The following is a 13018-nucleotide window of genomic DNA, read 5'->3' on the forward strand; positions in this document are numbered from 1 at the left end:
AGGAGAAAATCATCCAGATTCTCCTAAAAGCTGGCTTTGCCATCAAGAGGAGCAAAGTCAAGGGACCTGCCGCAGAGACCCAGTTTCTAAGAGTGAAGTGGCAAGATGGATGGTGTCAGATTCCCACCGATGTCATCAACAAGATCACAGCAATGTCTCCACCATCCAGCAAGAAAGAAACACAAGCTTTCCTAGGTGTCATAGGTTTTTGGAGGATGCACATTCCCGAATACAGTTGGATCGTGAGCCCTCTCTACCTGGTCACCCGTAAGAAGAACACTTTCCACTGGGGCCCTGAGCAGCAACAAGCCTTTGCACAGATCAAGCAGGAGATCGCTCATGGAGTGGCCCTTGGCCCAGTCAGGACAGGACCAGAGGTGAAGAACGTGCTCTACTCTGCAGCCGGGAACCATGGCTTGTCCTGGAGCCTTTGGCAGAAGGTGCCTGGGGAGACTCAAAGCCGACCACTGGGATTTTGGAGTCGAAGCTACAGAGGCTCTGAAGCCAACTACACTCCCACAGAGAAGGAAATCTTGGCTGCCTATGAAGGAGTCCAGGCTGCCTCAGAGGTAATAGGCCCTGAAGCACAACTCCTCCTGGCACGCCGACTACCAGTACTGGGGTGGATGTCCAAAGCAAAAGTTCCCTCTACGCACCATGCCACCAGTGCTACATGGAGCAAATGCATTGCTGTTATCACACAGTGTGCCCGTGTTGGAAACCTGAATAACCCTGGGTCTCTGGAAATAATTACAAGCTGGCCAGAGGGTGAAAACTTTGGTCTCTCTGATGGAGGGGAACAAGAAGCGACACGGGCTGAGGAAGCTCCACCATACAAACAACTGCCAGCAGAAGATCCACTGGAGCTTCCTGCAGTGAACACAAATCATTCTGCTCCCCAGGAGGGGGGAAATGACACCAAGAAGAAAAGCTCACTGCTTGATACAATGACATCTCTCTAACAGCCACCTTCTGCCCTCATCCTTGCTCTGCCCCGTTGCAATCAAATCCATCGCTCTCAAAAACACAAGAATGGTTTCACGCCTTGACCATAAGGTCTGTGAGCTCAGCATATGATTTTGGAAAGCAAACAGTGCTCCTTGAGGAACATCCCGACTAAGCCAGCCAGCAGAGGCCTCCCAGCAGTGCAGATCTCTCAGTGCCACGATGCTCCAAGCTGGCACCAGAGCTAAAGCCCTCCCACCCTGCAGTGCAGCTCCAGCCCTGGTGCTGCAGCGGCTGTGGCCGGGCTCTTGCCGTACCTCGATGTCCTGGTGTCCCTGGGGGAGGATGGTGCCTCTGCTGGGATTGATGGTGAACTCCCTGGGCTCCACATGGAAATGGATTCCCTTGCTCCAGGCTGGGTCGCTGTCCCTGCGGATCTGATCCACGCTGTCCACAGCCGGCGGCGTGCCATCGTCCGACATGCGGAGCTGGAACGTCAGGGGCACCGCGGAGCTGTTGGTGAGGCGGCAGCGCTGCGCGTAGGGAAAGCCTGGGCAAGGACACAAACAGCCATTCAGGCACCCAGCAGGGCATGATCCTGGGGGCAAGATCCTGGCAGGATCAAAGTGGGATTGGAGTTGAGCTCTTTATGATCTGAACTACAGCTCACCCAGAAGCTGCGTGAGGAATTAATCGTCACTTAGTTCCCTTTGACACAGATTCCAGACTGCAGCCTTGAAAATGCCCACTCCTAGCCCTGCTGAACACTGCAAGCTTCTCTCTTTGTGATGGGGACCAGCTCCCTCACCTGCCCCAAACCAGCACCAGTTCTCTCTCAGTGATGAGTGTGCACCCAGAGCCAGCATTTACTCTGAGAATTCAAGCTGTCCAATTCCCTGCTCAGCCTGCCAACACTCCCACCTTTTTCAACACATATAAAGAGTGAGTTGTCAGTGAGAAGAAGCTACAGCAAAAGAAAGTGAGGATGGGATCAGGAACTAGAACGTGATGCAAAGCACCCTAATGCAGCTTCTCTCTGCAGGATCCTTAAGGCATCTCTTGCTTTGGGCCAAACAGACTGAGCACGTGACAGCTCAGAGCCCACTCAGCTGAGGGCACAGCCCAGCCTTGCTTTGAGATTAGCAATCAGGAACCAGGTCCCACCTCACCCCCACACACGGACATCACAGCCGTGCTGCGCACTGAGGGTGCTGCCTGCAAGGGTTTACCCCACTTTGGCTCTGAGATTTGCTTTCCACCCTGCAAAGCCAGAGATACAGCTACTCATGGAGGGGATGTCCTGCAGAGCGCGCAGAGCAGCCACAGCCTGCTCTGCACTGCACATCTGGCTGGGCTGGCCAGCTCTGTGGGGAGGAGACTTCTCCCCAGGCCTGCTCACCAAGAGTCGCTGGGACACAGATGGGGAGGAAAAACAACTGCAGCTGCAGCCCAGAGCTTCTCTGTGCCCATCCAAGTGACCACTGCCAGCTCCAGCAGGGACTCCAGCAGGGAGGCAAGAGAGGCACAAAAAGGACAAACCCAGATGTCAAAACCTCCAACGACACTGAGGCCAGCACACGCAGACAACAGTCAACAGTTACAAAGAAGCAAAGATACAACAGCTGCCTTCAGCCAAGAGCCTTAGGCATGAAATTGGATTCAGCAGGATCAGTCTCCTGCTTCAGACCCATATTTCCATCTGTTGCCTTTCTTGTTTCATTCCTTCCAAAGTCAACTTGACAAGCGCCTCCGTGGTGATGCAGGCTGGGGAAGAAGCAGCTCAAGAAAGGCAATGAGTTTCCTTCAGAAGTTCATGAACTTCATTGTTGTGGCTTTAGGCTTGGCCGTGAACGTTGCCCTGGCTCTGGGAAGGGGGACAGAGGTTCTGGGGGGTTTTGGGCGGTTTTGGCCCTGGGCTGGGCTTTTCCCTGGGGGGTTTTTGGGAGTTGTGGCGTGATGCCATGGGCGGCTGTGCAGTGGGAGCTGAGGCTGGGCAGGGAGCGGAGCTTCCCTTCCTCCCGCTTGGGGCTCGCAGCTCGGCCGCTGCTGCTGCGGGAGGGTTTGTGCTTGGCCCGGGGCTGCCCTGGCTGCAGCTCAGCGCTGGCACCGACCCTGCCTGCCTGCCCCGCTGCTGCTGCTGCTGCTGCTGGGCACTGCCCGCATTCCCCTGCCCTCTGGGGCTCTGCAAAAGGAGCATTTCCTCCTTCCCTTCCCTTCCCGCACCGGCTGGGGGGGATCCCTGCCCTGCCAGAGCCCACAGCTCCTCCTGCTGTCACCAGACCTCCACCAAAGGGGAAAAACAGGACTTGGCATCTGGGAAATGTCTGTTCTTGCCTTCTTGTCTCTGCTCTCCTGAGACAGTCTACCAAAGAACTGGCATTCCATTTCCCACAGTTTTGCCCGAGAGCCCTGTCATTTCAAAGGGATAATCATTTGGAGGGAGGGGCTCATCTTTCCATTGCAGCAAGATTCCCACCTTCCTTGGCACACATCTGTCTTTTAAAGCAGCACAGAGACACCAGAAAATTCTGCCTTTCTATTCCTTGCTTCCATTGGATCTCACAATGGCAAGATGCCCCCTGAGGCGGCAGCAGCAGCAGCAGCAGCAGCCCTGCAGTTCACAGCCTGAAGAGGCTGCTGGGGCAGAGCAGCAGTGAGGGATGCTTTTCTGTTGGAAGGCACAGATCCCTGAGGCTGTGTCCCAGCCCAGGGAACACTCACCAAAGGAGATGTCCCCGAAGTCGAGCTCAGCGAGGTCGAAGTGTAAACTCGGTGCAGTGACGCTGCCCCTGCAGGCCGAGGACAGAGCAGGCAATGGCTCGGTTAAAGGCATTGCACAGGTCCGGCTGTCGTGGCTCGGGGGCACAAAACCCGGGCTCAGGGCACCCTGGGTTTCCAACCAACACAGCCCCGTGTGCTCAGCACAGGGCCCTGGGCACAGGAGGCAGCTCCAGCCAAGGGGCAGCAGCCAACAGCCCCTGATGGGCTCTGGGCACAGGGCAGGCAGGAGAAGCCCCCAGGTTGCTGGCGGTCCCATGAAGGACCCTGAACACACACCCAGACATGGCTCCGTGCCTCAGTTTCCCCATCTGCAATGGCATGGACATCAAGGTGTCCCCACTAACTTCTGAAAGCAGCCCTTCCAGCCACAGCTTCCCTGCTTTGCTCCTTCTGAGCTGCAACTGCTGTTCCCATGGAGGAGCTTTCTCAAGAGAGTTTGACCCACACAATCATTACAGACACTGTTCTGAGACACCAATCCAGGGCATTCCCAAACATCCTCTGAAAAGAGCAGCAACAGTTCTACCCAGGGCACAGATGAATCCTAGAGGAAAGGACCAGCTTGTCAGCAGTGCACCAGCTGGCACAGCCAAGAGCAAGAGCTTCAACAACCAAACTTGGCTGTCCTGAATCTAGCACAGCACCTCACCTGCCCTTGAACTCAGCAGACACACTCCAAAAGCCACCAACATCCACTGAAATCAGCACTTGAAGCTGCACAACATTCACCAGTTGATTTCATGGTTGATGCCAATCAGTGCCCACTCTGCCTTTTGGTTCAAAATCAAGAACCAGTGAGCTGTGTCCTCTATTGTACTCACAGGACTGCCCCTGGCTCTGCTCTGCACATCTCAACAAGAGACACCTGCCCCTGCTCAAGGAGAAAGCTGCTTATGCAGAAACACCCCATGGCCATTTTGGGTGAGGGACAGAGGAGAATCAATTATTTGATGGTGAAAGGTTACCTCCTGATTTCCAAATGAAAAAAGCAGCACTTTTCCTCCAAAAACAATGGCAGCGTCATTGTTTCTCCACTATGGGCGCACCTGCTCACCACTTTTCTCTTGCTAAGGAATAACTCCCTTGTTCTTCTTTACCCATCTCCCTTATCTCTTTGCTATCATCCAGTGCAGATTGCTTTCATTTCTTCACTGCCTTGAGCCAGTGCCGCCCAGGAGCAGCAGCCCAGCTCCAAAGCTGCAGAGCAGCCAGCATCAGCTCTCCTGCTTCCACTCCATTATCCTGCAGCACATGGCTCAGGCTGGCAGGGACAAGGCCTCACGCTGCTGTGGTGCTGAGCACTGAGCTCTGCCTCCCCTATGATCCGCCCTTCTCCCTGTGCCTGGGCCAGGATTGTCTCTTGCCATGGCACCAGCCCACGGGACGGTGCCCAAGTCCTTGGCACAGTTCCTGACTCCCACATCAGCGCTTTGCTGGCTGTGCAAAGGAGGCACCAGAGCCCTCTGTGCACAGGAGCTGGGGGCACAGCTTGTGCCCCACAGCATGGCCATGAGAGGTGAGCTGAGGCTGCTGCTGCCCATCTGGCATGGATTATTCACACAAGGTTTTACAAGCACTGCTGCAGCTGCAGAATCAGCCAGGCTGGCCCATCTGCAAAGCCCTGAGGGCCTTGCTGGCTGTTCAGGTGGGACATCCCAGAGCAGCTGCTGCCCAAAGCTGATCCATCCTACTGCCTGCCATGGCCCAAGGCACAGGGAGATCCCTGCAGGGAGGAGTCATTCCAGCTCCCGGCTACCACACAGGGCAGCAGGCAGCCCTGACAGTGCTGAGGAAGCATTTCAGAAGCTGCTTGTGCTCAGCAGGGTGCAAGCCAGCTCCCAACATGTTCCAGCAGCCTCCAGGAAATCTGGGACACAGAAAGATCCAAGGCCACTGAAAGCAAGAGCAGATGCCTTCCATCCTGCTCACTTCCAGCCAGGCTGCAGGGCAGCAGATCCGGTGCTTGGTTCCTTCTGTAGCTCTTTCCCAACTCCGCTCTCACCCAAAGGTGTTTGCACAGGGACAGATGAGCTGCCTCACCTCTGGGTGCCCAGCTGGTACCGAGCTGCCCGGGCACCGACATTGCGCACCAGCAGAGTCTGCTGGGTGCTGACCTTGACTGGACACTTGGAGAAGTCCAGCTGGGCAGGGAAGTCCAGCACAGCTCGGGCACCAATGGCCCGAATTGGCACAACAATCCTTTCCCTTCCAGTGAGGCACACCAGCTCGTGGCAATAATCCTGCAGGAAAAGAAACTGGCTCAGCACAGCACATTTAGTGCCATCCCCATGGCAGAAGAAAAACCATTTCCTATACCCCTCCAAGGGCATCAATTTACCTATTGCACCCTCAAATGAACACTAAGTTCTACTACTATGTCACATTTTAAAGGCACCAGCGCACTTTGCAAAATCTGTCTCAGTGGCATTCAGCTCTTGTGTCACTTGGGTCATACAGATAACAGCCCTAGGCCACCATCATTTTCACTCTAAACTTTAATGATGTTAAAGAATTCCTAAGCCCCTTCTAAGCAACATGGAGCTGGGGAACACAGGACATTGCTCTTTAGGCTTCTATATTCCCACTGTCTGAGAATAGGACAAAGTGTTCAACTGACTCTAAGCAGCAAAAGGAAGAGGAGAAAACAGCTGCACCCAAAGACATCCTGCACCTCTGGCCTGGTGCAGAAACATCAGTTGGCTCACAACTCCCCTCTAACTTTGCCTGTCCAACCAAGTCAGGAGAAGAACGGTGCTAAGAGGAAGCAGGATGCTGTTGGAAAGGGCCTCTCTTTGTTTCCCTGCAAGGCTTCCTCCCTTCCATGCCATGCCCTCAACCCTTCTGTATGAACAAGCCTCCAGATCAGAACATGAACCCTCCAGATCCCAGCACTGAGATCAGACTTGCCAGGGCCTCAGCACTGCTGACAGAGCAAGCACAGGGACAGGCATGAAGACAGAGCCCCAGCAGTGTCACTGCCACGGGCTCTGGGCTCACAGCTCTGCCTGCAGCTTGTACCTGCCCTACACCAGCTCCTTCAGGCAGGTGTCCAAGTGCCCTGCAGCTCAGCAACCTCCTGCTGACCAAGGGCACCCAGGGCCCAGCGTGCCTGTGCCAGGCCGGGCTCACGGGCACAGCACATCCTCTGCCCTGGCCCTGCAGCTGTGCCATGCTCAGTTGTGCTCTGGGACAGCACAGCTGCAAGGCTGCACAACAGAGGGGGTGAAAAAGCAGCGGCTTTCCTCCAACACAGGGGCAGGCAGGGAAGCTGTTGGCAGTCCAGGAAGGAGGAAAGCTCTCTGACCTCTTTGTTCCTCTGGTGTTTTCCATCAGAATGAAACCCCTTCCACTGGACCTAGAGATGGCCCAACATCTATCAACAGCCCTCTGTCATTTTCATCCTCTTTCCCGCGCATCTTCCCTTGGCAATGCTCAGCAATGTGCAGGGAGGGGAAGCAGAGCCTGTCAGGCCTGGCTGCAGTGCCTGCCAGCAGTGCCAAGGTGTGACTGGCTGCAGGCTGCCTGCCCACGCCTGGAGCCCAGCTCACAGCATGCAATGGGCTGCAGCCAGAGTGCAGGGAAAACAATGGCTGTGGAGATCATTGTGTGCTTTGGCTCCTCCAGCCTCACCTTGTTCTTGCTGGAGGTGAAGCGGATGCGCACAGCGACAGAGGCGCCCGGCGGCACGGCACGGTACGCATCGCTGGAGCTCACCAGCTGGAAGTAAGGTGAGCTCTCCATGGAGACCTTCACCACGTGAAGAAACTGCAGCAAAGACATGAAATTATGATTTTGCCACTTGTGGAAACAGGACGAGAGGAGACCTGTCCATGGCCTGCTAACATCCCTCTCCTGCCCCTTTTCCAAAGCACTTTCAGCTGAGCAGGCACAGGCACATCATTCACAAGGCTGAACTTGAATCCCTTCTCTCTGGCTCCAGCATTTTGGCCAGGGGCAGTAGGGCAGTGCCTGCTGGGAAGGAAGGGCCGAGCAGGTCAGCACCAGCAGCATGGAGACACAGCACCTGAACCAAGTCACCTGCATATTCAACAAGGCCAAAAAACCTGCTGGCTTCTGCCTGCACACAGCCACAAAGTGGTCATGTTCCAGAGGGGGAATGTGCTACCTAAAAGCAAACCAGCCCATTTCTGTGGGGGAAGGAAGAAATTCCCTTCTAGCAGATCAGCTTTGGGTAGGGACCTTCTGGGGATACAGTCAGGCAGGCAGAGCAGCAAGACAGGAGACCAAACACTGTGGTCTTACTGGGAATAAAAGCAAACCTGAAAAGCAAAAGAAGGAATGAACACAGCAAGACAATCCCTAAAACAAGGAGATGGCAAAGAGAATTTAAATGGGCAGTAAAGCAGCAAGCAAGAATCATAAAACCATGAGAGCAACCAGCTTGCCAGAAGTGACAGAAACACAGACAGGCGGTGTCTATTGACCTTGGGGCTTCAGAGGCATTTTCTGCCTGGAGAAACAGGACCAGCACTGACTGACAGTGTGGTTCCAGTATGAAAAGCCAATCTTGGCTCTCCAGGGCTTCCTGCTGCCTGTGCAGGCAAGCTGGGCTGCTGGGCATTCCTGCCTGCAGCCAGCAGGCCAGGTTCGGCCCTCTGGGGTACTCCATGCACAGCACACACGCATTTTCTAGCACACTGATCTCATCAACCCCTGAGCACCAAAATGCTCTCCAAAAGTCTAAACCAGGTGATTTGGACTCCCTCCTGTCTCCTCCCACCAGCCCACTCTTGGCACAAGCCTCACTTGAGAAAATGTTTCCCAGACTGAAATTCAAATGGTCTCAAGTTTTCCTCTTTACAGTGGAACACAATTGACATTTTTCAACTTTTTCCCTCTCAGCTCTCTTGGGAAACTGCAAAACAATGCCAATTTCTTCAGGTGAAGGTGGAAACCTCCAGGAACACATGCCTTTGGATGTGCTGTGCTTCTGCAAAGGGAAAGCAGAGCACCGTGTTGCTTTTGGAAAAGCTGAGCAGAGCTGGATGAAGCTGAACAGGAGCCTCAAGTGGCACCTAAAGGCCTCTCACTGCTTCTGCTCCATCACTCTGATTGCAGGGCTCTTGCAGAACCCAGTTCCTGCAGGGCCAATGCCATTAATGAGAAGTGATTCCAGCATAAAGTGCAGAAGGCTCAGCCCCTGAGCTTAGGCTGTGAGCTGCACAAAGGGAGCCAAACTGGCTGAGAGAGGCAGAGATTCCTACCAGGAGCCAAGATGAACCAAGGAGACACAGGGTGTGCTATAGAGCCAAGGCAAAGCATGAGAGCAGGTAAGAACTGTACAGCCCTCAACATTCCAGTCAATCCAGAGCTTTCAAGAGAAGGAAACTCCTTTGGCATAGACACCATCAACGCCTGGCCAAAATCTGGGGACAATTCCCAGCACAGGAAGATTTCCACCATCTTGCAGAAGAAGGTGCCGAGACATTTTCTTCTGCATGTGCTGCAGCAGATAACTTGCTTTGCTGTACACTGAGGGAATGAGAGCACTCTCCTCTTCCAGCACAGCGTTAAAGCTCTGCGTGCCAGCACTTACCTTGTCCTTATTCATGAGAGACAGCACCATTTCCGAGACCTCCCGAGCGACAAAGTTCTGAAATACCAGCTCTGGTGGGGAAACCCCAAACCAGCTCTGTTTCGGGGCAGCTGACGGCAGCTGGAGAGGAGAGAGAGCAGGGAGAGCTTCAGCTGCTGGGAGGAAGGTTCATGCAGGAGAATCTTCCTCTGATCCCCAGTGAAGTACAGACTCTGAGGGAGCACGTCTGCCCAGCCCACACTGGGCAAACAGTGGCTCACCCACCTCTGCTCTGAGCTCATCCACAGCTGCTGGGCCACACAGAGCAGGCTCAAGCCAAGCTGCTCTTTCGGCATGGATTTCTCCAGGTTTCTTCCTCCAGAATGCCAGGCAGCACTTTCCTAAAACACAGCCCTGTGCCCATGCGGTCACAGAGCTCTGGGGCACTGACTGAGCACTCATGGAGTAAGTAAAACCCATGAATTTACAGGAGACTCCATGGGAAAGGATTTGGGATGTCTTTTACTCTGAGACAGGGAAACCGAGGCCCACACAACTGCAAATATCTTTTTTTGCTCTAGAACTTAGACATCGGTAAGAAGAGCACAGGACCAGAGCAGGTGTGAGAGATGAGGTGACATTTGGCTGAAGCCAAAAGGTTATTAAGCAAAAGAATGGAATTTGTTGGTTCTGTGTGTTATTTGTGGTTTGGATTTGTTCAGGTTGGTTTGTTGAGTGCCACAGTGAGAGGGACAGGGTTGAAGACCTGACCAAAAGGAAGGAGGACGAGAAGGGAGCGGACAGAAAAGTTGGTGCTCAGCAGAGAATGGAAGCTCCTGAGTACCCATCCAATGGCAAAGGTCACAGGGACTAAGAAACTTTCCTTTTGCTTTCATGATTTTGTTCCTTTTCATTGTATTTAAAAGTTAGTGTGTTCCAAAGAGAGGAAAAGGCAAAAATAAATAGACAAATGAGATGAAAAGAAAAAGACAAGTGAGGTGAATGCTGAATGAGGATAAGTTTCAGTTATTTTCTCAGCAACTTGGGTAAAAGCAGAGTTGGTATCTCCTTTTTCAATGGCCTTTAAATGGGTGCTTTCTTGTCATTACTGACATCTTATTTCATGCCATTGTAGAGGCACGTCTGGAATGACACAACAACAGCAAATGCTTCTGGAGCAGAGACATTGCTTGGAGAAAACTCTGCCCTGCTTTGTCTGCCTTCTCCAGCCACACTGCTGTCACTGCAGAGACACAAGCAGGTCTCCTCTGTGACTTCACAGCAGACACATTCTGCTGAAGGGAGTGGCTGCAGCACACTGTCCCTTAGCTGTGCCCTTCCCTGAGGTGTTCCCAAGGCCCCTCTCCAGGACAATCCTTAACCTGGATTGTGTTCCGTGTCTCTTGCTGCCAATTTCCTGCTCAACAGCCCACCTCAGTCACCTACCCGTTTGGACTGTGCTTTATACTGAGCTAGTCCTGCCAGAAAAGCAGCTTTAAACACACCTCTGAGTAGGCACTGATCCAGACAAAGCACATCCATTCCCCTCTGCCCAGGGCCAGTCCCCTGTACATCTGGCAGCCTGCAAAATCTAACACCCCGTCAGGGTCCAACACATTGTTCCAGCCCAAAGCAATAATGACATTTGTTTTGTTCAATCTGAAGTAATTCCTGCAGATCCTTGGCCTTCAAAGGCCAAGGCTGCCACTCTGCAGGGAATCCTGGGACCCCGAGCATTTGATGGTGACCACACCAAAGCAAGAGGTGGCTCCTTCAGCAGGAGAATGGCAAAGGGCAATTTTGGGCCTCTGTGTCCCCAGCCTTCCTCCCATTGTTTTAGCAATGGCAGCTGCACTCCAGCACACCGCAGCAGCTTCAGCAGAGGGTATTTGTGTTGGCTTAGTGCAGATCAGGACTCCCAGTCCACCACTCCCAGCACCTTGCAATGACAGCAGGACCTGGACACTGAGGCATTTTGCTGGAGGCAAGCCTGTCACAAACACACACCCTCTTCAAACTTCATGTGAAACAGAAAGGAAAAGAGCAGGAAAAGGCTACCTTTGGGCGAGTCTCACTCCTGTCTAGAAATGGGCCAAGTCTGGGCAGAATACTCCCCCCAGTGCTGGCCTCCTTCTTCCTGCTGAGAAACTTCTCCCTCTGGAACTTACAGGGAAGCAGCTGAAAGGCAAAAGTAAACCAGCTAGAGCCTCAGAGTTGTGCTTGTTCAGAAAGGCTTTTCTTCAACAAGTGACACTGGTGAATAACTTGTGATCACAGCCACTAGGACATTCCTGGAAGCCCTGGGAGTTTCCTGCTGAAATACTTAGCATCAGGGAATTAATAATACAGAGTGGAACACACATACTCCAGCCATATGGCTCGGTCCCATTGGCTTCTCCATGACTGGATGGGACATGGTTGGGCATTTCTGCTCTTTGGGCATTTGTTTCCTCTTACGTTTCATTGAATTGAGGCAGTGACCTTTCCAGAGAATGGGGAGGGGCTCTCAGAACTGCCTGAACTCCATCCCTGCACAACGCTCAGAACTCACAGCAAGGAGATATCGCTGCTGGATGAGTCCAAGAGATGCAAGAAAGGATCACTGTACCAAGAGTGAGGTGCACAGGAATGTCTCTAGGTTTTAGTTCTCCCTGTGAATTGTTTTCTCTGTCTGGGCTGACAGAGCCCTCCACAGAAGAAAACAGAGGCATCTCCTTGACAGAGCCTCAGCACTGGGGCATCTTCAGCCAAGTGAGCTGCAGACAGCAAGGGACCTTTGTGGCCCTGGCTCCAGCGCTGCCTGCAGGGCTGCATCTGTGCCCACACAGGAGCTGGGAGAGAACAGCTGCTTTGGAAGCTCTTCCAGCTGGGACCAGCCGTGGCTCTCAAGGCTTTGGGCAAAGTTTGAGCTTCCCCCTCCCCCAACACGCCCAGGTGAGGTGCCCAAGGGCAGCATGGTCAGAGCAGCACAGGTGAGTGGTGCCCAGCCTGACAGAAGGAATTCCTGTGGCACAGGGAAAGGGACAGAACACATGCTCAGGGCTTCAGCTGTACATTGGTTTCACTTGGCTCTGCTGGCACAGCCAGGCAAGACACAGCTGAAGCATCCCACAGTGTTCCCTATTGCACCAGGACAGCCCCAGCAACAGCAGCACAGCACAAAGGGCTGGGCACGGGCTCTGCAGCTTCACAGCACTGCTGGACAACAGGGGCACGGAGAGCAGGCACACCAGGGCAGTGCCAGCCTTAACACAGCCCCAGGGGGTACTCACAGCATTAGGCTTCAGCCCTTCCCTGGACAAAAGACGAGGTGTCGGTGTCTTCTTTGGCAATCCAGACGCCATTTCCAAGGGACGGTGTCGCAGGTGAGCGACAATGCCTCAACAAAACTGGAAGGAGCAACAATGGAACTCTGAAAATCCACAACCCAATTCATGGCAGATTCAAGGCATATTCTGGTGCTAAAAATGTTACATTACTTGAAAGTAGCTAAGTGCTTGTTTGGTGTAAGCAGCTAGTATAGTTAGGCCTCTAGTTGGACTTTATTTGAACTCGATGGCTACCTTCTGCAATTCAAAGTTAGATCATACTTAAACCTGGAGCTAAAAATCTGAACATTAATAACAGTTCAAACAGACAAAGCTGTAGCTTGAATATTACTCAAAAATAGCTAGAGTGGGCCTCCTCTTCTTTAGGCTAAAGCACCCTTGCTCTCTCAGCTGCTCCTCACAGCTGAGAGACTAATGAGAGACTGGA

This window comes from Melospiza georgiana, unplaced genomic scaffold (assembly GCF_028018845.1).
Source record: "Melospiza georgiana isolate bMelGeo1 unplaced genomic scaffold, bMelGeo1.pri scaffold_29, whole genome shotgun sequence".
Taxonomy (NCBI): Eukaryota; Metazoa; Chordata; class Aves; order Passeriformes; family Passerellidae; genus Melospiza; species Melospiza georgiana.